The sequence below is a fragment of the Silene latifolia genome, chromosome 9, assembly GCF_048544455.1.
Source record: "Silene latifolia isolate original U9 population chromosome 9, ASM4854445v1, whole genome shotgun sequence".
NCBI classification, from domain to species: Eukaryota; Viridiplantae; Streptophyta; class Magnoliopsida; order Caryophyllales; family Caryophyllaceae; genus Silene; species Silene latifolia.
The window spans coordinates 165930317-165957092 of NC_133534.1; the positions used below are offsets into that span (position 1 = coordinate 165930317).

General features: G+C 38.8%; 1 long non-coding RNA gene across 1 annotated transcript; it reads left to right on the forward strand.

Moving 5' to 3' along the window:
- The first annotated feature begins 10938 nt into the window (after positions 1-10938).
- On the forward strand, positions 10939-11538 carry LOC141598361 (uncharacterized). Its single transcript, XR_012523450.1, has 3 exons — positions 10939-11084; positions 11172-11264; positions 11364-11538. It is a non-coding gene; the product is annotated as an uncharacterized LOC141598361 (long non-coding RNA).
- The last annotated feature ends 15238 nt before the right edge of the window (positions 11539-26776 follow it).

Here is a 26776-nt window from a genome sequence, read left to right on the forward strand (position 1 = left end):
GACTCTATGGCACTTGAACTTGCCATCAATCGCATCACACTCTAGTCACTTCGAGACGTCACCTCATACAAGCGACTATGGGCTAATATTATGTTAATCCGGGTTCACTTTAACGGGGTTCAACGTTGTCTCTACAACCCGTTTGGATGTAACAAAGTATAATAAAAGAGTTTTAAAGAAAAACTCGAACGACAAATGTGATTATCACATATAAATTGTCAATGCCTGATTACTATTTCATATTCTATAATCTAATTTGATCTTGAATGTAGTTGTTCATCTTAATTTAATTGAAATGACATGACTCGTCATGTTAAGCCTATGAGAAGGCTTTGGTTAGTAGGTTTTATCAACTTCTTGTACCTTACTCAACCTTACTACATACTCGTTTTCCTTTGAAATGTATACATTTGCATTACAAAACTTTTTGAGTACGTGTCGAGATCCAATCAAGACATAGGCCCTCTAGCCTTAGAATAGCTCCCACTGTTTTCACAGTATGCGGGACTCATCCTTCTTGCACCTCTCATGATTGCAACTGTACTCAATTTCCGTTGTAAACATTTCTCATTGTTCTTTATTGCCTAGAACGATTCTAGAAAATCTACTTCTTAATTAACATAGCCACAATGATATCTTAACCATCCTAATGTGTTTTGATTATGGTTTTGTCAGAAACCATGTGCAATCTCAATTGTCAATTGTCACTTGTGTAACACTCTTACACAAAATTGCATCATAAACACTTTGCTTTACTTCCTTAATGCTTCTGCAAGCACTTAAGGGTAATCTTTATGGCTTACTTGGTAAAGATTACTTAAATTCGATTTTGAAAAACAACTCATCATACTCAAAGTATATGAAGTGTTATACATCATTACTCATTTAATTGATCCGGCAGCGGAAGCAAATGAAATCAATCAAATATTTTCAATTTAATTGAATTAGTCATGAATCTTATCAACATAAGACTTCTTATTGACGCTAATGTCATGTGGATTTATCTTCCTAAAACCGGATATTCAAGATGTATTATGATACTCCAAAAGTCTTAAATCATTTGCAATGATCAATATGTCATCCACATATAAGACTAATAAAAATTTCCGTAACTCCCACTAAACTCCATGTATAAACACAACTTCTCGACTTTTCGAGAAAAGTTTTATAACATGATCAAAACATTGATTCTAACTCATTGATGTCCTACTTAAGACCATCTCTTAAGTTGCACATTATCTTAGGATTGCAAGAATCTATAAAACTCAAGACATGTATTGAATACATTCCTTCTAATTGAAGAAGTGGGTTTTAGATTCACATGTTGTATGCGTATCCTCATAATGAAACACAATCCCTAAGAAGATCCAAATAGACTTAAGTTTTTCAACTAGTGCAAAACCCTTTGCTACCAATCAAGCTTTGAAATCTCTCTTTATTAGTGCAAAACCCTTTGTCACTAATCAAGCCTTTTTATTTCGGATTTTCATGGCTCTAAGCCTTGTATTGAGTTGTGACTTAAACACTCTCATGTAAGTCATATGTTCATTACTTTCCAGAAGTACTCAACTTGAATCAAACAATTTCTTTGTAAGTTATTTACTTTCTTAAAAGTAACATGAATTCATCATCTTTAACAAGTGACGAATTTAACCTCCTAGGTTTTAAAGAAACAACATCTTACACAAAACGTCTCATGTAGTCAAGAAAGACCAGTTTCTTGCGACATATAATTCTCTGTGGCATTCTTTGTGGCTCTTGAATAATTTCTCCCACTCTGTCTTCTAGAAATAAACTTGTATTTTAGAAAGACAGCTTCACGAGCCGCAAACCCGTCGTACTCGTGATAATTGAAAAGGGAAAAATGAGCATTTGTTTCTTGTGAAAACTTACAAACATGGTACTCTTAACATTTCATATCTCATATGATTCGATTTAGTGGAAAAATAATTTAGACAAAACTGTTAAAATCCCCAAAAGGATCAAGTAACTCAAAGTAACTTGATCGAAGTCCAAACCATATCGAATAGCGTTTTAATTCTTATCCAATCACACATTATTCCATAATTCATGCTAAGAGAGATTAACTTGTGATACTATATCACATTTCCTTTGGCTTATATCAAAGTCTTCACTTTGATAATCCCATCACGACTAAATCGTGATTCCTTGAACTCTTTGAAATTCTTCAAAGATTTCTCTATTTACCTTATTAAGTGAACATATTAGTGTCAACTTAAATCGTTGGTAAAAGATAATGATCAACCTATTTTGGATCGATGATTTTCAACCTCGATCTTCTTTTCAACCAAAAGGCACGAGACATCTTGCTTTGAATACAAGATACGCATATACCATTAACAATCTAATGGTTTCAAGAGTACTCGATAACTCTTTGCGTTCATCATTCCAAAATTTAAGGTTTAATCTTGGGTTACCAATTTGAATCTTACATCATCTACATGATATATCATTCTAGTTTGGTTTAGAATATAATCATCTTGATAATGGGCTAGCCATAGATCAAATCGTGGTGTATAGGGTCACAAAAGTGAAAACCTCTTTTGTATCTTAACAAGTTTATATTCTTATTTAGAGTTTATGCACTTAATAGTCATAATTAAGTACAACTTTAAATCCAAAAACTAGATTGAGTACACAATTACTCTATCTCTCGACATTATTGTTGCTAGTCGTCATATTCTAATCATCCTATGTATCAAGTACAATGATGAAAACCTCCATTGGTTTCTAATATTGACGAAGTAGTACTAGCAAAATTTTATGTTTAATCAAATAAACATTTAAAGAAGAAGGTTCAATTAGATGTCCCACAACTCACTTGTTGATTCTTCAATAATTTGGGGTAGTTTCCTTTCTCGTGTCCAACATTTAAGACAATGGAAACTTATCGGTCGGGATTGATAGGTTTAGTATCGTCATTCTCAACAACTTTACCATTAACATTACCTTGTATCAATTCCATTATAATCTTTACTTCTTGAACCTCGTCCTCATCTTAACGGTTTAAGAGAATGCTCCCACTTATTTCAATGAGTCTTTGCTTTGAGAAGCAAAATTGAATTCATGAAGATTACTCTTCATTTGTTCGTTTTAGTCTTAAAACTTTCATTGAAGTGGTTGCGTTATTTTGGTCAATTTTGATTTCCAACAAATCTAGTTACCAAAACAATTTATCGCTTCAAGGTACTTAATTCAATTAAGTATATGAATAACAATCCATTGTAAGTAGATGTGTTAGTTAAGAATCAAAAACCTGTTTGATAATGAATAACCTTTATCTATACTCTTTAAAAGAGATCCTTAGCAATGGTTCATTTGAGGTTTTAGAAGCAAATTCATATTTGTCTTTAGTTACGATGTTTTAATGGAGGTTTTGAAAAATCGAAATGATATCATATATGAATTGTGGTAAAGAAATAGAACAATATAATAACGGAATAGTGGAAAACTAAACATTTATCGTTTTAATAATACTTGTAATTAAGTATAGCATTTATATAGTGACGTCTACCCAACTATGTAAATGATTCCAAGATCCAAATTTATATTAACTTGGGTACGGTGTGGCCGATACATCCCTTATCAATATAACTCGGTGGATTAACTCTTTAATCGAATCTACTTTTAGAACTCTTGGTCGATAAAATTACATTAACATTTATCTTTAGCCCAAAACACATCCGACAAGGGCACGGTGTGGCCGATACATCCCTTATCAAAAACTTTTGTTGAGTTCAACCCAAATTTCGAATAAATGTGTCCATGATCCAAATCCATATCAACTTGGGCACGGTTTGGCCGATAAATCCCTTATCAACATGAATTCGGTGGATAGACATTTATCACCCACTTCCCCTACGTAACAAGGTTTGTACCCCGGTGTGGCCGAGGCACTCCCTCACGAAATAGGTTTTCATGGTTTCTACTCTTTGGTAAGGCTAAGTCTCAATTGTTTATTTTTAGCGAGAGGTCATGTCAATTTATTATCTATCACGTTTTAAGTGAACTAAAGCGGTGAACTACGATAATTATAATTGACACGGTCGATATACTCGATTAAAAAGATAATGCATGTTTTAGTTATGGCGATTTAGCGATGCATGCGACATATAAATAAAATGCAAAGCATAAATTAAATCCTAGTATGGCCTTCCTAAAATAGAAAATCTAATTAACCATTACATATTCGGAAACCAACTCCATTGGTCCCTTGAACTTCGGTTGTGGCACGCATCTCGAGGTAACACCGTCTTTATGTATCGCCATCTTGAAGAAATCCGTCTTTGGGAACTCCGAAATGAATAAAATTAAATAATAAATTACATAATTTCCTATTATACATTTGTAACTATAATAAAATAAATCTATTAAATTACAAGAGGGTGACACAAGATAACAATAAATTACAACCGAATCGATATTCCCATACATTTCGGGCAATACCAATTAAAAACTAAGGCCATACTAAGTAAAAATTACATAATTAAAAATTATGACAATCATAAATAAAATGCAGCATTAAAATATGTATGAACATGCCCAATTTTATGCTAAATCGCCTTTAATTAGCCAATATCGTATATTACTCGGTTTTTACGGATTTGCGTAATTCAACATTTTATAATCACAAAAATTACATAAATTCATATTTATGCACAAGTTAATTACTCTAACTTATTAGGACTCAAAATTAGTCTCCACTAACTATTTGACCATAATTAACTCATATTTCTTAATATTGTTCATAAAAGGACTCAAAATTACAATAAAATGCTATAAACTTCAAATAAATCACAAAAATTTCAAATAACATCAAAATTTCAAATTTAAACTCATGAACATTCTGGAAAATTACCATGACACTCATAATGTTCAAAAACTTAGGTTAAAAATTTCGAAAGTTATCGGGAAAAACAATGTTGCGGTTTATCGGATTTATCAATAAAAATCATAAAAACATGAGAAAAATTATATTCATCAACTTTTCAATTTTAGATCTGAAAAAGATAATGAAATGCAACATGTGACGTTTTTTCTTAGTCATGAAGTATGTTTTAGCAATTATTCACTAATTAAGTCACTATTTATGCTATTTTTCATCAAAAATCCATAAATCATGCATGAAGACTTCATTATAGCCTATTATTTTACACTCATCTTGTAAAATTTCATGTGACAACATACTAAATTTCTATGACCATATTCGAAATATTTCTCATATTAACCTATTTTTCATCTAAATCCGATTTTTATCATGAAAAATCCATTTTTCGAGCATAAGAACTCATAAAATTATGAAAATTTCCAATAATCTAAAAATAATATATGTGAAAACATATCCAAAAACCACTGGAAAATTCGAAGTTTAGCTAATTTTCGTCCAAAAATGACATTTTTATCATAAAAATCACATTTTAATGCCAACATTATATAAAATGAACAATAAAATCCATAAATTAACCAAAATATCCTAAATACATTTTAGGATCAGAAACTTTAACATGCAAAAATTAATTTTTGATATATCATAATAACACAAATTATACAAGTTTTATATATTAATCTTTATAACTCGGAAAAACTTTTAACCGATTTGCATGCAAACAACCATGGCTCTTGATACCGATTGAAGGAAAAGTATATCTATATACTCAACATATTCATATATGTTTTATTTTAATTTGTCATAAAATTAAATGGTGGATCTTATGCATGCAAACATCAATAGTTAAGAGAAGAAATCGGTTCCTTACATTGCATGTTTCGGATATTTGGGCACTAGTAAGGTCACCTACCTTACTAGTTCTTGAGCTCTCCAAATGGAAGAACAAGGATTCAAATATAGAATCCCTCCCAAAAGTATATACCCAAGGAATCTCATAATAACTTATATATTTATGAACTAGTAAAATATAAGTTTAAATTAAAATATGACACAAAAATAATTTTTGTTCTCTTGAAAATTTCGGTCAAGAGAGGAGATTATGTGTGTTTTATTTCTCTAGATTTCACAAGATGTAGAGAAAGATACATTTCTTACACTATAAAATGTTGTGTGTAAAAATGATGAATGAATGAATTGAAAAGAAAAACTCTTTTCTTTTCTCTTAAAGTGGCCGAAAAATTGGCCTTGGGTAGCATGCCCAATGCCTTTTATTTTTGCTCTTCTCAAAAGCTAGGTGTGCATGGCTACTACTTAGATATGATAATTGTGTTTTCCACTCAAGATAAAAACACAATATATATCTTACACTCCCTCTATAATTTCGGTACATTCAATATAAAATGGATGGTCCATTTTATTTTTGTCATTTGTCAATTTGTCACATGTAACATGTTACATGACATATCACAATGTAATGTATTTTTAACTTATTAAAAATCAACATACTCATAAAATATGTCATTTACAAAATCGACTAGTAATTCGTAATTTCTCGTACCAAAAATGTTTCCAAATTATAAATTACAACATTCTGTATTTATAATAATTTATTCATTCTGTTTCAATTGTTTCTGTAAACAATGATTTCATCTAAGTAATAAAACAATTCGATTACTTAGACCGTGTCTCATTTAATCATATTTACAATAAGATACGTAAATTATACTCACAAAATCATCCGTCAATTTTAAGCAATTTAATTAACTCGTATCGGTATACGATTAATTAAATAATGAATTAAGAGTATTTCCCTATAGGTTTGACCTAAGGGGATCAACTGATCACCACCGTCGCACGACAATAATGTCAAACTCTAGTCAGCCAATCATTACCGATATGTGTGGACCAGTTGACTGTAAAATATTACATACCACATGTATTCTTAAAATGAGATTTAATAATGATATTTAAATCATGTGATCGCACTATTGTTAAGGACACATTTCCCAACAATAACGAACTCATAACGAATTTTTGAAAACTCGTATGGAGGGAAGCTCAGTAAGAGGCGCAGCAAGAGCTGCGTCTCTTGGAAGAGGCGCAACGCCTGCTGCGTCTGTTCATGAGTGTGTCTTTTCTGCCTAAAAAAGCGATAAATAGAGGGACTCAATTCATTTTTTCGAAACACAAATTAACAATTTCTCTCTCAAATCTTAACCATTTCCGCCAAATTTTGATCCAAAAGCTTGCTGATGATGACTAATCGAGGTATGTATATCATTCTTGCATTAATCTTCAATAATGGATGAATTTGATCGACAAAATTTAGGGTTTTCAACCCTAAAATGTCGAAAATTTGGGGCTTTCCCCCCAAATGATCTTGCCTTGCAAAATTGATCATGTAAATGGCTAATTGGTAGTATAAGGATCATAACCATGTATTTGTTTCGAATTTTCGTTGAGTTTTGAGCATTTGAGCGAAATTGAGACGGTTTCACAGCTAAATCGTAAATTGCTTTGAAAATGGCCTTAGGATTGCCCATTTGCGATGAAACTTGATATTTGGGATCCTTGGATGATGGGTAAACTTCCTATCATCTCGGAATTTTGGTTTGTGACGGCTTTTTCAGGACACTTTTCTAGGGCATAATCGCCGTTATAACGAAATGCTGTCAAAATTTCGACTCGAACCCATGACTAGGCTTCAACTTAGGCTTGACTTGACCCTAACTACCACATGAGTGATCGGGTTTGTGAGAACATAGCCAAAGATGGCGAGAAAAGAGCGATTGCAGGGCTTCTGAAGGCTCGAAAGTCCTCTAATCCAGGCTTATCGTCACGTGACGCGGCCTAAAATTACTTTAATGTTGCAGGTGATGAGGCTTCTACTTCTGGGAGAGCTCCCATGGAGATAGACACTGCTGTTGACCCTTCTCGTGTTATCGAGGAGGCTTTGGAGGAGGCTTTCACCGCCAAGGTGGGATGAGGAGGTCGTTAGATGAGGGGAACACCCGCGTGGGCTGAGACCTGGGACAGCAGGCACTTGCTTTGGGCTGCGGAGGGTCACCTGTCCTACAGGACGGTGAAGAGCTTGGTAATCTTAAATTCATCCCTCATCATTCATCTTCCTTCATTTCACTTGCTCATATCTTTCCCAATTTTCATTCAAAACTAAAGATAGCTTTTGTTTCAAATCACAATAGGAGGTCGGGAACATCAGGTCGTTCTCGGGTTACACGACAGCGATGGAGTGCTATGAGAGGCTGTCGGCGGAGGAGCACGCCATGATCGAGCGTCGAGCGTTTGGTGCCTTGTTGCAGGCTTGGAGGGATATCGCGAAGAGGAAGCTGCGGGCTAACCTTAGCCTGATCCGCGCTTTCTTGGACCGATTCTGGGATACGACTTCTACTTTTCACATGCCTTTTGGTGAGGTGGGAGTCACGTTGGAGGACTACGGCATGATTTCTGGTCTGCCGTGTGGGACTGATGCTGTGGAGTGGCCGGAGATTGCCATGAGGGTGGACTCGGCCGAGGCTAGGAGGTTGATCGGCTGGAACTTGTCGCCGAAAGCTGTTACAGTGCCTGGTTTGGTGCCCAGTTCCTATGTTCGAGATTACTTTGCGGGGAAGACCCTGGCTCTTGTGGTGATCGACGGGAGAGAGACGGCTCCTCCTCCCTGTACATCTGAACAGAGGGCCCGTTTGGGGCTTTGGTGGTTTCTGTCTTCGATCTACCTCGGAGACAAGGGAGAGAGGCTGTCGATGAAGCTTCTTCCCTTCCTTTCTGACCTGAGCTCCCTAGGGCGTTGGGACTGGGTCACTGCTGGTTTTGCGGTCCTCATCCGCTTCATGAGGGCCATGGTTCGTCCGGAGTTGATGGAGAAGGGGACTTCTCCTGGTGCTGTTGGCCCTGGACTACTGTTGGAGGTATGAACCTTCATTTAGAATAAAATCGATTCTTTTCCTTATCAAATTACGAAAGATCGTTATTGACTATCTTGCTTTTACAGGCGTGGGTGTACTTCTTCTTTCTGAGCCTCTCGCCCAAGAGGACGAAGCCGCTGGAGAAGACCTATCCCGTCGTGAGGGATTGGGTGATGTGTCGGACGAGGAGCAAGCGCTCCTCTCACGGTGTTTACCGGCGGGACGTGAACGCTCTTCAGCTGGACAGCGTGAGCATCTCACTTGTATTCGTTTTGCTTCTTCATTACTTCTTAATCGATCATAAGAATGATTTTTTAGAAATCTATATCTCTTTACTCAACATATTCATATATGTTTTAATTTTAATTTAGTCATAAAATTAAAAGATGATCTTATGCATGCAAACAATAAAATAATTAAAGAAGAAATCATCATCTTACATTGAAGATTTCGGATTATATGGGCACAAGTGAGTTCTCCTACTCACTTGTTCTTGAGCTTCCTTAAGTGGATGAACAATGATTCAAGTAGAGAATCCCTCCCAAGGTTTTATACCCAAAGTAACAACTTAATAAAATTAATATTATTATTACTAGAACAATATTAATTTGTATAAAATTGACCAAAAATATTATTTGATCTCTTAGTATTTTCGGCTAAGAGAAGGGAGAAAAGGAAGGATTTTTATCTCTCTAAAAAACTCTTATTTTAGATGAATAGAATGAATAATACACTAATGTTTTGGTAGTGTATATTAGGTAAAATTAAGGAGAAAAACCCATGGTTTTCTCCTCTTAAAACCGGGTGGAAGGGGGGAAGGAAGATGGCCAATGCATGCACAAGGTGGTCTTCACAAGAGCAAGTAGGGTTGCATGGCTAGGATTAGGAAGAAATGATTATGCTTACCACTCACATAATTAACATAATATTTTTCTAATCCTCCCCATTATTTTGGTTATTATAGATAAAATGGACTCTATTTTATCTTTGTCAATTTGTCAATTTGTCATATGTCACATGTCATATGTCACATAAATTTGTTATGAATTTTTAACATATTAAAAATCAACGCATTAATAAAATACGTCATACACAAATATCGACTTAGTAATTCATAATTACTTGTACCAAAATAATTTACCAATTATAAATAACAACATCTTGTATTTATAATAATTTATTCATTCTAATGTAATTGTTTCCTTAAACAATAATTTCATCTAAGCAATAAAACAATTCGATTACTTAGACCGTTGGGATTGGGTCACTGCTAGTTTTGTGGTCCTCATCCGCTTCAAGAGGGTCATGGTTCGTCCAGAGTTGATGGAGAAGGGGACTTCTCCTGGTGCTGTCGGCCCTGGACTACTCTTGGAGGTATGAAACTTCATTTAGACTAAAATCAATTCTTTTCCTTATCAAATTACGAAAGATCGTTATTGACTATCTTGCTTTTACAGGCGTGGGTGTACTCCTACTTTCCGAGCCTCTCGCCCAAGAGGACGGAGCCGCTGGAGAAGGCCTATCCCGTCGTGAGGGATTGAGTGATGTGTCGGACGAGGAGCAAGCGCACCTCTCACGGTGTTTACCGGCTGGACATGAATGCTCTTCAGCTGGACAGCGTGAGCATCTCACTTGTATTCGTTGTGCTTCTTCATTAGTTCTTAATTGATCATAAGAAGTATTCCGTGTTTTTCTTTTCCTAGTGGGTGCCCAGGCCTTGGGCGGAGTACGCTGGAGCGCCTCCTTTTGTGGCTGAGGTCCTTCGACCTAGGAGCTGGAGTCGGCTGCTATTGAGGACGTCGATGGGTCATGTGTGGTACTTGGGCGAGCGCTTGGCTCGTCAGTGCTCTCGGGACGTATTGACGGTTCCTATCGATCCTCGTAGGACGATGTTCAGGGAGCCTTCTGAGGCTGAGAGGGAGGCTGACTTGGCTGGCGTCGGCGGTGATGCCGTCCTTCTTCCTGGTGAGGACTACTCAGCGTTCCTCTACGGGAGGTTGGCGTACTGGCCGGTTGTGGAAAGTACTTTATCCTTCTTTATTTTTGATTTTGAGAATACGATGAAAGATCATCGATTAACGAGAGACATTGACTTTGCAGGAGGTTGTAGCGGCGGGCATCGAGCCCCAGAGTACCCCGAGACCCTCGAGTACACTGACACGACCGGGAGGACGATGATCTCCGAGCTGCGTGACTTTGACGTGGCTGTGACGGATGCTGGCCTGGACGATTGGCAGCATCTGATTCGGAGGGTGAGCCTCTAATTTGCATGATTTTTGTGTAAGAACACATTTGATTGAACTTATTAAATTATTGAGAACTTCTTTTTGAAAATACAGGTTGCGCCGTCTCGGTTTGTGGCATTATGGAGGGTGGCCAACAGGCTGCGAGCTACTGCCATCGAGGCACTTGTCGGCGGTCGAGGTCGTCAGGTATGAACCTTTCGCCTATTTCATTTTTAAAGTTTGATTTTCCGACTTTTCTTGTAATTGCTTGAAATGATTGACGTGAGCCAATTTTTTTGTTTGCAGGGGGATCGCGAGCTGGAGCGAGAGTTGGCCTAGTCTCGGGAGGAGACAGCTCGCTTGTTGAGGGAGCTTGAGGTTCGTGACGCCGAGGTTGCTGCTCTCGCGGCAAAAGTTGCGGAGCTAGAGGGCTACCGGCAGTAGTTTTGTTTTATTGTTGTTTGTATTGCACATTTGTACATTTTTTGGACCTACATTTTGGACATTTAGGACTTTGCTTGGGGCTCGAGCCCCCAGTTTGTTGTACATTTCCCTTTTTTGGCTGTATATATAATGGCCTGAGTGCCTTTGCCGCTGGGTTGCGTTGCTTGTATCTGCAGGTTAGCTTTGAACAGGTTTTGGTAGATGACGGTTTATGCCGTCACGATGCCAAAATTTACATAGAGAGCACGCAAAACATACATTTGTATATGCATATGGCCTAAATTAGTGCAAAAGGAAAGACTCAAAAGTGCAAAATATGCAAAAGAAAGTGTCAAAATGCAAAAAAATTGCCGGAAATGACCGGACGGTAAGGAGGGTTACCCCTAAAAAAAAGAAAAAAATATAAACCTATAAGTTAGAAATGAAATGATACAACAGAAACGAAACAATAAAAGAAATATATATAAGTTTTGAAATAAATTACATTAAAATGAAAATTGTTTCATAAAATGAAAATATACAAGTGTGTTAAAATGACGAAAATGTTGATATTGCCTCGAAATGCGTGCCCGCGAGATTTGGAAACGCGAAATATGGCAATTTTCACGTATTTACCAAAACAATAACCTGTAGGAATAGGAAATTATTTGCCAAGGAATTTAGGAAAGATCCAACGCGGAAAATCACAGAAACCTTGCTGAGGAAGAGGCGCAGCAGGAGCTGCGTCCCTTTGAAGAGGCGCAACAGGGTCTTTGCGCTGTTCCCGGCGTGTCTGTTTGGCGATTTTAGGAAACAGAGTTTAGTATAAATAGAGACGTTGATAGAGGTTTTAATCACACAATTCTTCCGTCTCTTCTTCGTCTTATTACATAAAACTCTCAATATAATCACTCATCATGAATACTTTGGAGATTCGCCTAAAAGAGTGGACCAATGAGTTTTCCAACATGGAGAAGCACGACATGGGCGCTTATAATCTTGGATCATTGTTGAGTTTGAAGCTTATCAAGGTTGTCAAACCATTCCTAGATGCTTGTCTTGATTATTGGGAACCCAATTATCATGTTTTTGCGTTCCCCCGAGGCGACATTTGCCCATTTCATCAAGAAATTGCTGCGATCAGTGGGTGGGACCCAGAACACTTGCCTGCTATTCTTTCTACTTCGCAAGGGTACAAGAGCAAATTTAGAGACTTGCTTGGATTGACAAGGCTCGAGGTGGACCGTTTAGTGACCTCGAAAGGAGTGCGAATGTTGGACTTCATTGACCGCTTCATTAACAGAGCCGACCCCACCATTTCTTATGTTGCCAGGCGAAGGGCATTTGGGTTTTGCTTGTTGCATGTATATGTCCTTCAAGGACATGTTGATGAAGACTCGAGAGGTGATCCCCGTCTCCTAGGCCTAGTTGAACAAATGGAGCTGCGCAGGAGCCCAGCTTGTTTATGCTTAGGAGAGATCCTTTTGGGCTTGGATAATAGGAAAGCCAATCGCGACCTACCGTACTTGGGAAGTCCCGTTATTCTGCAGGTAAAAGAACATTTTTCTCTCTTTTTGTCTTTTTTTTTTTTTTCCCGATGTCTAATACCCGCTTCTGGTAGGTTTGGCTTATGGAGCGTCTTCGATTGATCGAGCCCCCAGTTCATGTTCCTTCTTATCATGCTCGTTCGATCGCAATGAGGATTAGGCTTTACATGGTGGACTTTACTCGAGTCTACAATTATTGGGAAAACAAACTGAAGAGTGATGATGGCCCCTTGATTAGGTGGATTGTACCATGGTGGCACCTCAAATTTGTCACTGGAGTATCTTCCTTGAATCCTACTCGATCTGTGCACATTCCTGGCTTGGAATTCATGGTATGCATCTTCCCGGAGAGGCTGATGAGACAGGTTGGACTAAAGCAGACAATCCCGAAGCTTGACACTGTCCCGCAGACTGCCGTGGCGCTTACTACTGAGAGCCGAAGGGAGTGGGCCATTAAATGGGCTCAAAGAAATGTATGGTTCTTTAACTCTTCTGTTAGTGCCTTATGGGTGTCGGATTCCTATCTGCGATGGAGGAAAGCTACTACTCCGGAAGAGCGCGAGAGATTGAGGAAGCGCGAGCCTGTTGACTATAAGGTGTGCGAGGTGGAAAAGGAGAAAGAGAAGCATCTGACTGAGGGAGAGGAAGAAGCCGGGTTTCGAGTTGTTCATCCTTCGAAGAAACCGAAAACCTCTCCTGTCGTGGACAAAGTGATTGGCAAGAATGGGAAGGCTAGGCCTCGAGAAAGACCGTTGGTGATAAGGTCCGAAGTGGCGCAAGAGCGTCCGGCTCGAGGTCGTGACAAGAAATATGACAAAAATGACAAGGGCAAAGGGAAGATGGAGGAATAGCCCAAGTCTTTATTATTATTTGCTATTATTATTGTAATGAGAAAGTGGGGTTTTTAGAATCCTAGCCTATTTTTATTTTTATTATGTAACGTATTAATATTATTAGAAAATGAATGAAATAAAAAAGGTTAAATTGGTTATGAAACCGTTGTGATTTTTCTATTTATTATTCTTGTCGAATTCCAAATGCAATGCAAATGTCCTTCTATTTACATTTTGAAATTAGTGGGTTGTATCCTGTGAAGGATTGCCTACGTATTCATTAATAAAATAAAATCAAACCCTTGCGCGTAGTTCGAGTAAATGTAAAAGAATAATTGTTCTACGCAAGAGCTTGTAATGAACTTTAGAAAATAAGCATGAGCTTTTTACTTACTCTTAAGGTGCAAATTTAGTTTATTTGATGATATGAGGATGACATATTTGTCAAAATGCAAGAGCAGAGTGACATTAGCTTATTTCAGCTTGGCCAGGGGCCGTTTATTTAGCGCCACAAGAGCGACACGTGAGGTTACGCGAGGCGCGTTTTTGTTCCTATTCTAGGCATAATACCGCTTTAGTTGTTCAAGGTTTGTCGGGTTGGAAATTTCATTCCCATCTAGGTCTGTGATTCTAACCGCACCCCCTGGAAGTATGGACTTGACTAGAAATGGCCCGGCCCAATTGGGTTTGAACTTTCCCCGTGGATCGACAGGTAAAAGAGCTATAACCGATTTGAGTACTAAGTCTCCTTCCTTGATGTTCCTTGGCTTAACCCTTTTGTTGAAAGCTCGTTTGATACGTGCTTGATATGTTTGGACATTGTGCAAGGCGCGTAGCCTACGATCATCCAGGAGGATGAGTTCTTCATATCTATCCCTCTTCCAATCGGCTTCCGGGATTTGACTTTCGAGTAAGATACGCAAGGATGGTATTTCTAACTCGACTGGTTGTACAGCTTCCATGCCGTAAGTCAAATAGAAAGGGGTGGCCCCAGTGGGCATCCTAACTGATGTACGATATCCCTACAAAGCAAAGGGTATCTTGCTTGGCCAATCTCGATAGTTGTCAATCATTTTCTTGAGAATTGTGACAACGTTCTTGTTTGCTGCCTCTACCGCGCCATTAGTCTGTGGTCTATATGGCGAAGAGTCGTGATGCTTAATTTTGTACTTGGCTAGCAATTGCTCAGTCTCGGCTTGGAAATGTGATCCATTATCAATAATGATCTCATGTGGGCAACCGTATCGACAGATGATGTTCTGTATGAACTTTGCCACGTTTTTAGCCGTGAGACTAGTGTAGGAAGCGGCTTCTACCCATTTGGTGAAATAGTCGATTGCCACTAGGATGAAACAGTGACCTCCTGTTCCGGCTGGGGTTATCTTCCCGATTATATCAATTCCCTAGGCGGAAAATGGCCAAGGAGATGTCATTGTATAGAGCAATGAAGGAGGGACATGTTGTACATTCTCGAAGATTTGGCAGTTGTGACATTGCCTTATATATTTGATGAAATCAGATTCCATTGTGGTCCAATAGTACCCCAAACGTGTGATTTTCTTTGCCATCATGGACCCACTCATGTGAGGACCGCATTCTCCATCGTGAACTTCTTCCATCACTTTCCGTGCCTGTGAATGATCTAGGCAACGTAGGATTACACCAAAAGGTGTTCTTTTGTATAACTCTCCTTGCATGAGAACGTATTGGGAAGCTAGTAGGCGTATATCACGTTGTCCCCTTTTGTCAATATCTGGTGGATAGGTGCCGTTGAGCTTGAAATTTAGGATTGCTTGGAACCAGGGTTCCTGTGTGATTTCCTTTTCATCGGTGATTTGGTGAACATAAGCTGGCTCTGACCGTTGTTCGATGCATAAAGGCATTTCCACCATGTCATCTGGCATATTCATAAAATATTCGAGTTTTGCAAGAGCATCCGCAAATTGATTTTCTTCCCGAGGTAGGTGTAGATAGGTCACGTGATCAAAGAATTGGGCCACTTGGTCTATTCTGGCTTGATAGGGTGCTAGGCTTTCTGTAATACCCCGTATTTTATATAATCAATTAAACGGATATCATTATATATTAATTATTATACATTTTATATTACTAATTATATCGGGTCAATTGTTGAGTCGATAATTACGTTAAGCTATTGCAAGTTAATTGAGACGGGTTTATAAGAATTCGAAATGTGCGCTAACCCATTTGCCCTCGACCCATTTAAGTTGGCCCAATAACATGTTCAGCCCAATTAACCCTAAACCCTAACCCTAATTATAACCTAAACACTACCAAACCCTCCCTCAACCCGCCTCCCTCACGCCTCCCTCTTTCAAAGACCCAAAACTTCAACCCTCACGCTTAGAGAGAGAGAGAGAGGCCGTGGGTGTTGGCGGCGCAAGCGAGGATGAGCTAGGGACTATTTTCGACGACCGTGGGTGGCCCTGGTGGTTGTTGTGGTGGCGGAAAAAGGTAAGAGTCAACCCCTTTCCTCTGTTTTCGAATTTCTAGCGCTTTTGTTGGTGGTTGCGTGTCCGATAGAGCGTTTCGGTGGTTGTTGACGGGGTATATGGGTAGGGTGGTTAGTGACGAGTGTAGTGGTGGTGGTTATGGTGGTTTTGGGTGGTGATAGTGACGGTAAAAGGCGGCAGCGACAGGGGGTAGCAAACGGGTCAAGATATGGGTTTTCAGGCGAATTTAGATGGGTAGGTTTGGGGTGGCGCCACCGTGGACTTGGGGGAGGTCGAAACGGTGGTGCCACTGTGTCTGGGTACGTGGTTTGGCGGCGAGCATGACGGTGGTGGTTTGGCAGGGGATAGGTGAGAGTTGCGGTGGTTGTAGGTTGAGAAAATGGTGCGTTTGGTGAGGCACGGTGGTGAACCAGGCCAAATGACAGCCCTGGTTCGACTCGCCGGCGGCAGTCGACCATGCTGGTGGTGGTTGTTGGTGGTGGGGTCGAAGTGGGGAGCTGGCCTGGTGGTTGTCGGGGTGGTTCAGGCGGCGCGTGAGGGGTGTGGGCGTCAGTGAAGGCGTGGGTTGTAAGAGTCGGGTTATTCGAATTGTTTTAGTTTTGAAACGGGTTTTCATAGTTTAATCGTTATAATTCGTTAATTGGTCGTATTCTTAATTAATTAATTTAATTCCCGAGTTATTTAAATAATTAAAGACGGGTTTTGAGTCGGGTTATTGAGTTGTTCAAATGTTTGATTCGGGTTTTCTTAAATCGTTTAATTCGTTTAATCTTTTATTTATCATATTAGTTATTCAGTTTAATTCCCGAGTCAGTTAAATAATTCAAGTCGGGTTTTGGACTCGGGATGGTTAAATGGAAAACTGCTATATCGGGGAAGTTTCCATTTAAGGAAACTTTCCATTTAGGGAGTTCTATTTTTAGTAACTTTCTATTTTGGGAACGGGAATAGTTAAGTGATTGTTTATCATCTAATTATCTTTCAGAGGGCGAATTGTTGTGGAATATTACTGGACACCCGACCATTTGACTGCAGTACTGAGGTAGGGAAATACACTTGACTTATTATCGTTGTTGTTGAATTGTGTTGACTTGATTCATTGTTGTTGATTTACGTTATGATTCATATACGGGAAGGTGATTGTCTGAATTGAACGTATTGAGTATGATATCACAACATCGGGTAACCGGCATGATTTTATGATTTCTCAGTTCAATGATATATAAATATATTGTGTTGCATTAATTTCTTTTGAGCATTCATATGCATTGGAGATGGAGGATGTTGTGGTGATGTGGTGTGGTGATGATGATGTTGTGATAAGGCCCAGGCGGGTTCTGCAGGACTTGCCCTGGTGTCCTCAGATGCGAGCTGGCAGATCGGCTATGGTCGATATATATAGTCTACCGGGGATCGGTATGGCTGGGCGTTCCGGGTTATGAGTTATGAGACTGGTTATGAGATATGAGTTGAGATGGAGATGGAGGTGACGGAGGAGCATGCATATCATATTTCTTTGTTGTTTCATTGTTTTCCCTACTCAACCTCGTGGTTGACCCTGTGTATTCGTGAACACCTGTGATGACCCAAATATTGGCGAGTAGACTTGACAGGTTTAAGAGATAGAACGGGAGCTTGGTGGGCGTGAGACACTGGATCAGAAGACTTAGTAGCTAGATCATCATCTAGAAGACTTTCACTTTTATTTATGTTAGTTCTTTGTAATTTGACGTAAAAGAGGTTTTGTAATAATTAAGTTAAAGTAATTATATAATTTTGCCTTGGAGTTTAATTTGTTATTCACTACCTCGGGAAACCGAGATGGTAACAGTCCGGTTTATTAGGGAATGTCTTGCTAAAGGCTCCTTCATAAACCGGGGTGTTTGATGTGGAGTGTCGTCGGGGCTCTCAATCAAACACATTTATAATACTCAACATACAACTAGTTAGCGGTAAGTCGAGGTCGATCCATGGGACGGTGTGCTTTGGGTTCTAAGTCTATCTATCTCAATTTATGCTAATGTCACGATTTGTTTGGGTTGTAGTTGTGTTCTAGGCTAATGCAAACAATAAGGTAAATCAAGCAATAAAAGGAAAGATGTAAACAAATGGCTAAAAGTGCTAGGATATCATGGGGTCATAGGGGATTCATGGTATTGATCATACAAACATGTTTACAAGGTTGCAAGCAATTAATGTTGTGGAGGAACCGAGTTGGGTTATATCTTACGGTTCTTAGGAAGGGTTGGGTCCCGGAGCCGAATCGATTAGATTGTACAACACCTACAAGTCGACTTACTTTCCTCCTAATCAACTTCTATGCATGGTCTAACAAGACTCGAGTTGGTTTATGTCTTACAAGTCAAGTTAAGTAGATAAGAGATGGTTGTAAATGCAAGGATTCATAGGCTTAGCATTTCATCAAACATAACATGTGCATAAAGTTGACATCACAACAAGCAAGCAATTTAATCATGTGAACATATTAGATTAAGCATGAATCAATCCCATGTTGGTTTCCCCTAATTACCCATTAATCCTAGCTAAATAACTACTCACTCATTATCATGGGAAACATGTCATTAATGGTGTCAATCATCACAACAAGTATAAACATGATAATAGAATGAAGAAATGAACAATAAAGATTAAAGAGTAAAGGAATTATACCAACTTAAGATGATCCAAATAATAAAGCAAAGAATAATAGAAGAAACTTGATTGATTGATGGAAGGTTGTCAATCTCCCAATAATAACCCAATAATCTTCAATTACCCAATAATAAACTTGAATAATAAACTTGAACAATAATTAAGGAGAGATTAATGTGTAATTTGTGTGGAAAGATTGAGATTAATCTATTCTAATCTACTCCTAATCTAATCTAAGAGGAATTTCTAATCTAATAAAACTTGATGGTTTGATTATTACAAATGGGGTATTTATAGTGAAAATTAGGGAGGATGCATTAGGGTTAACTAAGGGCTAAACTAGTAATTACACTTTTTAAGTTGAGCAAGGAGACTCCGGGATTCTCCGAGAGAAGGGCTTCTCTTATCGTTGCTAAAAGAATGAAAACGTGCTGTGCTGAAATCCGTGCGGATGGGAGTCGGGACGGCCGGATTATGGTAAGGGAATCCGAGCGGATTCTTGGGCAAGACGCTCGGATTGGCGAGGGGGAATCCGAGCGGATTGTAGGGAATCCGGCGGATTGTCTTCCAAATGAATTTCTTGTTTTTCCCAGCCACAAGACGGGCGGATTGTAGAGAAGACGGGCGTCTTGGGGAAGACGGGCGGATTCCTGCGAAGACGGACGGATTGGGGGAAGACGGGCGGATTCTGCGAAGACGGACGGATTCTGAATGCTTCTTTGTTTGACCTCGGATTGTAAAACGGACGTCATTTTCTCATCCGGACTCCTATTGGAGTGATTCAAAAGCCTAGATCGCTTGTTTTTTCGACGCCGTTCCATCTAGCATACTTTCAGAGCCAAAGGAGCAACCCTTGGTTTGCGTTCTGAGCCATTTTCTTCATGAAGTGCCTTCCCTCTCGTCATTCTTACTTTTAACCCTTTGATCCTTCTACATACACTTTATTCCTACATCTTTGGTCATCATTCTTGCCTCCTCTTCATACTAGTCCATCTAATATCATCAATTAGCTTCCAAATATGCACGAAAGACGGGAATTTCCGCCTTATTATCTTCTTTTCTACAAAACATATGAAATGCGATAGAAAAGCAAATAGGAAGGTTTTGACGGATAAAATGGCCATAAAATGCTATAATAGTATGCAAAATAGGCTCAATTAGGGGACTAAATGTGCGCTAATTATGGTCACATCAAATATCCCCAAAATCAACCTTTTACTCGTCCCGAGTAAAGAGGTGACTAAAACTAGACCTTTATTTAAACTAACCTAATAACATAGCCGATATGAGACAATTAGCGGGTCTCACTCCGCCCCTTCAACTCACAACAAGACAACCATGAGGTAGGATACCTTCTTGCAAGGCAAGGTGGGTCTTGCCAAAATGGCGACACATCCAAACATTAAGCACACAAAATCAAGTAATGGATGCATCTACAAAAGAATAGCCACTTTCCTCATCTAAGTGGCGGAAATTATCTACAAGGGAAGCAATTCAAGGGTACACACTCCTTCATAGATACAATTTCTTCAAACTACTAAGCCTAGAAGGATACCAATAAATCACCTCCAAATTGTGTCAAGCTAGGGTACCTTTGTCCTCAATCGTTAAATGCTTTTGTCAAGAGTAGACTCCCTATGGTGTTAGAAACACTGGAGGATCGCGGAATTCCCCCTCTTGCCTAGACAAGAAGAAGGGTCGTCCCCTCTCTACCATGCACAAAAATGGATACGATGGATAAAGGGATCAATAGATATTTGAGTTTCACTTTGGGAGTTTGCTTTTGTTTTTGTTTTTCCCCCCAATTTCTTGTGGCATTTGACATTTGAGAACACTTTCTTTGCCATTTCTTTTTGATTTTTGGCTTTTCAATACTTGACAATTTTTTTGCATTTCTTTTTGAACATTTTCAAAGTCACCCCAATTAGTAACGAGGGTGCCTTGTATTTGAAGCTTTAGGAGTTCTATTTTTGCTCCTCTTTTCATTTGATGCATTTTTGCAAACTTTCTTTCACTTTTTCATTTCATTGAACTCAAATCAATTTCTTTTTGTGCCCATTCCCTTTGATGACAAAAATGTGGTAGAATATGGATGAATGATAGAAGTATGCATGGTTTCAAGGGTCACCTTGGAATAAACGGTAGCCAAGGAGTTATCACACCACAAGGTACTCTTGACTAGGCCTTAATCCATGGGTCAAAGGATACTAGCATGACACATCCTAGGGTGTTTTACAAGCATTCTAACAAGCAAAGTCTTAAGAATAAAAAGCATCTACTAGGGCTTATATACACTTGTCAAGCTTCCCAAATAGACGGTTTCGCAAAATTTTTCTAACATGCAACTACATGCCATGATGCAACTAACATTTATACATCCTAATGCAAATGCTTCTACCAACTAGTATGCCAAATAATCTAAATGCAAGTCCTAGATTCACATTGTTTATACCGCATCAATCAAAATAAAGCCACATAGTCATTAACATAGAGAGGAAAAAGGAGATTGGAAAGATCATACCATGCGGTCTTCAATATCCTCATGTCTCGGATGTGGCATAGTCAATCAATGTGAAAAAGGATGACAAACATGATATATACAAAACAATATATACAAGACTACACTACAAAGGAAATGAACATGTTTTTGGGTTTTTCAAATTTTCAAATTTTTACGGTTTTTGATTTTATGAAATTAAAAGACATATTTTTGTGAATTTTCAAAATTTTTCAATTTTTATGTATTTTGGAATATAAATTCCCATCCCCCACTTTATTTTGGACATTGTCCTCAATGTACATGTAGGAGTAGGAATGAAAAAGAAATACATGTTTTTGGATTTTTGATTTTTTTGAAATAAAGTACAAATGCAATGATATGATATGAATGAATGCATGCTCTAACTAAATGCAATTCTATATGAGATATATAACAAATGAATGCAATCTAAACTATATTATATGATGCATATTTTAAACTATGGTCACTTATGATCAAACCTCCCCAAACCGATTTAAACACTATTTCTAGTGTAGAAAAGAATAGGATTGGTCATTAGTGACTATGCATGAATTCTAATCTATATGCAACTATCTACATGAATCATGTGAGATATATTACAATGCAAACTATACTAAATGAACTAACTAATGTAAATGCAATATGAAATATAATACAAATGCAAGCTAAATGTATATGTATATAACTAAATGCAAGTGTAAATGTAATGCAAAGTTAAAGGAAAGGGTATCTTACAAATGGTGGTTTGAGATAGGACTCCACCAAACTAGTTCACTTTGTAAAAATTTTTGTCCATAGAGCCCAAGGCTCTTAGAAGAAGATCGAAAGCTTGTGAACAAGCCCCAAATAAGCATAAGTATGGATTGCTCCAAATGAATACGAAATTTGGCCAAGGGAGCTTGTCATATATTCTCTTCTTCACCTTACCCTTAGCACTTGACCTTTCCCAATGCTTCAAACCAATAAGCCCATGATTCTCGTCAACACTAGGTATGAAGTATGGTTCATGTCCATCCGAAAACTTCCACTTACCACCTTCTTCTTCAATTTTGGTGACGGTGATAGCATTTTGATTTTTCAATCCTTCCAAGGTGGAAGGAGAATTGTCATGGCTTTGATGATCGAGTTCCTTAGAAGTTGACATTGTGGATGCCAAATTCCCACAAGTAGCTTCGCGTGCAAGTTTCTCTTTGAGCTTTGCCACCAAGTAGCTTTTGTATGATGCCTTGACCTTTTGAAGAAGGTCCACCATATCCTCTCCAACAATCATTGGCTCCATGGTAGGTGCCAAGTAGTCTTCGTGGGCAATAGGGAAGGGGCATTCATCTTCAAAATAAGATATCTCAAATACTTCAAGGATAGGCTCCTCAAGCAAGGTGATATCACAAGTCCATCCCTTAGGCTCGTCATCATCGCTATCTCCATAAGAATCATAAATGGGGGCTTCACTCTTCTTCACCAACTCTTTCTCCAACACCTCAACATTTACTTCAAATGACACACCCTCATACTCACAAAGGCTAAGAGTATTTGGCTTACTCAACCTCATATCTTCCTCATCAAATACCACACTTTCATACTCACAAAAGCTCAAGGAGATCGGCTCTTCCCACTTCTCATCAAAGGTAACTCCTTCAAACTCACATTCATGGTCAATGTCCAAGGAGCGGTGGGGGGTGATTTCTTGGGATTCTCTCACTTGGGCAATTTGAATCTCCAACTCCTCACATTGGGCAACAATGCCTTGAAGAACATTGTCCCCCTTTTGGCTCTCCTCTAGAATTTGTTTGAAGAAGTTTTGTTGGTCTCCCATCATTTGGAGAATCACATTTTCAATGGGTTCATCTTCTTGTTGTGGGTAGGTGTGAAAGTGGTTGTATTGTGACATTTGGAATTCATTGTAAAGTGAGTTTTGGGTGGATGGTTGTTGTTGATATTGGGTGTGGTGATTTTGGTGGGAAAAATTGGGGTAGTGGTTAGGATTTTCGTTGTACAAATAATAAGGTAGGTTTGTGTTGACTTGCTCCTCAAACTCCCCATACCCATAGTCATACTCAAAAGATCCACCACATACTCCATATGTCAAGTCTTGAGTCATCATCACTAAGACAAGGAAACAACTACAAGCATGGAAACTACACAAAAACGGTAAGAACAATCCTTGAGGAACAAGTTCCTCAAGGTGAAAGCACAACTAAAATAGACAAACAAGTAAGAACTTAATCACATAGCACCATCCCCGGCAACGGCGCCATTTTAATGTGGAGTGTCGTCGGGGCTCTCAATCAAACACATTTATAATACTCAACATACAACTAGTTAGCGGTAAGTCGAGGTCGATCCATGGGACGGTGTGCTTTGGGTTCTAAGTCTATCTATCTCAATTTATGCTAATGTCACGATTTGTTTGGGTTGTAGTTGTGTTCTAGGCTAATGCAAACAATAAGGTAAATCAAGCAATAAAAGGAAAGATGTAAACAAATGGCTAAAAGTGCTAGGATATCATGGGGTCATAGGGGATTCATGGTATTGATCATACAAACATGTTTACAAGGTTGCAAGCAATTAATGTTGTGGAGGAACCGAGTTGGGTTATATCTTACGGTTCTTAGGAAGGGTTGGGTCCCGGAGCCGAATCGATTAGATTGTACAACACCTACAAGTCGACTTACTTTCCTCCTAATCAACTTCTATGCATGGTCTAACAAGACTCGAGTTGGTTTATGTCTTACAAGTCAAGTTAAGTAGATAAGAGATGGTTGTAAATGCAAGGATTCATAGGCTTAGCATTTCATCAAACATAACATGTGCATAAAGTTGACATCACAACAAGCAAGCAATTTAATCATGTGAACATATTAGATTAAGCATGAATCAATCCCATGTTGGTTTCCCCTAATTACCCATTAATCCTAGCTAAATAACTACTCACTCATTATCATGGGAAACATGTCATTAATGGTGTCAATCATCACAACAAGTATAAACATGATAATAGAATGAAGAAATGAACAATAAAGATTAAAGAGTAAAGGAATTATACCAACTTAAGATGATCCAAATAATAAAGCAAAGAATAATAGAAGAAACTTGATTGATTGATGGAAGGTTGTCAATCTCCCAATAATAACCCAATAATCTTCAATTACCCAATAATAAACTTGAATAATAAACTTGAACAATAATTAAGGAGAGATTAATGTGTAATTTGTGTGGAAAGATTGAGATTAATCTATTCTAATCTACTCCTAATCTAATCTAAGAGGAATTTCTAATCTAATAAAACTTGATGGTTTGATTATTACAAATGGGGTATTTATAGTGAAAATTAGGGAGGATGCATTAGGGTTAACTAAGGGCTAAACTAGTAATTACACTTTTTAAGTTGAGCAAGGAGACTCCGGGATTCTCCGAGAGAAGGGCTTCTCTTATCGTTGCTAAAAGAATGAAAACGTGCTGTGCTGAAATCCGTGCGGATGGGAGTCGGGACGGCCGGATTATGGTAAGGGAATCCGAGCGGATTCTTGGGCAAGACGCTCGGATTGGCGAGGGGGAATCCGAGCGGATTGTAGGGAATCCGGGCGGATTGTCTTCCAGCGGAATTTCTTGTTTTTCCCAGCCACAAGACGGGCGGATTGTAGAGAAGACGGGCGTCTTGGGGGAAGACGGGCGGATTCCTGCGAAGACGGACGGATTGGGGGAAGACGGGCGGATTCCTGCGAAGACGGACGGATTCTGAATGTGCTTCTTTGTTTGACCTCGGATTGTAAAACGGACGTCATTTTCTCATCCGGACTCCTATTGGAGTGATTCAAAAGCCTAGATCGCTTGTTTTTTCGACGCCGTTCCATCTAGCATACTTTCAGAGCCAAAGGAGCAACCCTTGGTTTGCGTTCTGAGCCATTTTCTTCATGAAGTGCCTTCCCTCTCGTCATTCTTACTTTTAACCCTTTGATCCTTCTACATACACTTTATTCCTACATCTTTGGTCATCATTCTTGCCTCCTCTTCATACTAGTCCATCTAATATCATCAATTAGCTTCCAAATATGCACGAAAGACGGGAATTTCCGCCTTATTATCTTCTTTTCTACAAAACATATGAAATGCGATAGAAAAGCAAATAGGAAGGTTTTGACGGATAAAATGGCCATAAAATGCTATAATAGTATGCAAAATAGGCTCAATTAGGGGACTAAATGTGCGCTAATTATGGTCACATCAGTGTTACACTTTCGCTTCGGATTTTCCAAGACCCCGTAACTTGATTGATGATCAGGGATGAATCCCCATGTACTCGGAGGTTTTTAATCCCTAAACTCACTGCCGCTTGTAGTCCAATGAGACAAGCTTCGTATTCTGCAGCATTGTTTGTCACCTCGAAGTCAAGTTTGACAGAGATCGGTGTATGCTCACCTTCAGGAGAAATGAGCAACACTCCTACTCCGAATCCTCTTAAGTTTGATGCTCAATCAAAATAAAGGTCCCAGGAGTCTACATCGGTTTGAAGTATATCCTCGTCTGGAAATGACCAAGTATCTATTGTTTGTGCATCATTGATGGGATTTTCTGCGAAGAATTCGGCAACGGCGCGCCCTTTTATAACTTTCAGCGGCACGTATTTGAAATCGAACTCTGAGAGCATAAAAATCCATCTTGCTAGGCGTCCGTTGAGGACGGGTTTTTTGAAGAGGTATTTGACTGGATCCATTTTGGAGTATATTTTGACGGAGTAGCTAAGCATGTAATGGCGTAGCTTCTTCGTCGCCCATACAAGAGCGAGGCATGTCTTTTCGAGTTGTGAGTATTTGCACTCGTACTCCAAGAACTTCTTACTAAGGTAGTAGATAACCCTTTCTTCCTTTCCTACGGTTTGAGCTAACATGGCACCCATGGCTGTTTCGGTTACTGTGAGATATAAACCAAGAGATTGATCTCGTTGAGGTGGCATGAGCACTGGTGGTTTAGCCAATATCTCCTTGATTCGGTCAAATGCCTTCTGACAGTCATCATCCCACATGGTGTGATCCGTTTTCTTGAGCTTCTTGAAGATAGGTTCATAAATCATGGTGAGTTTCGATATTAATCGACTTATATATTGCACTTTCCCCAGGAATCCTCTGACTTCTTTTTCCGTTTGAGGTTGTGGCATTTCGATCAGGGCCTTGATTTTGGAAGGGTCTATTTCTATACCTCGTTGGCTAACGACGTATCCCAGGAGTTTGCCAGATGTTACTCCGAATGCGCACTTCTGAGGATTGAGCCTTAT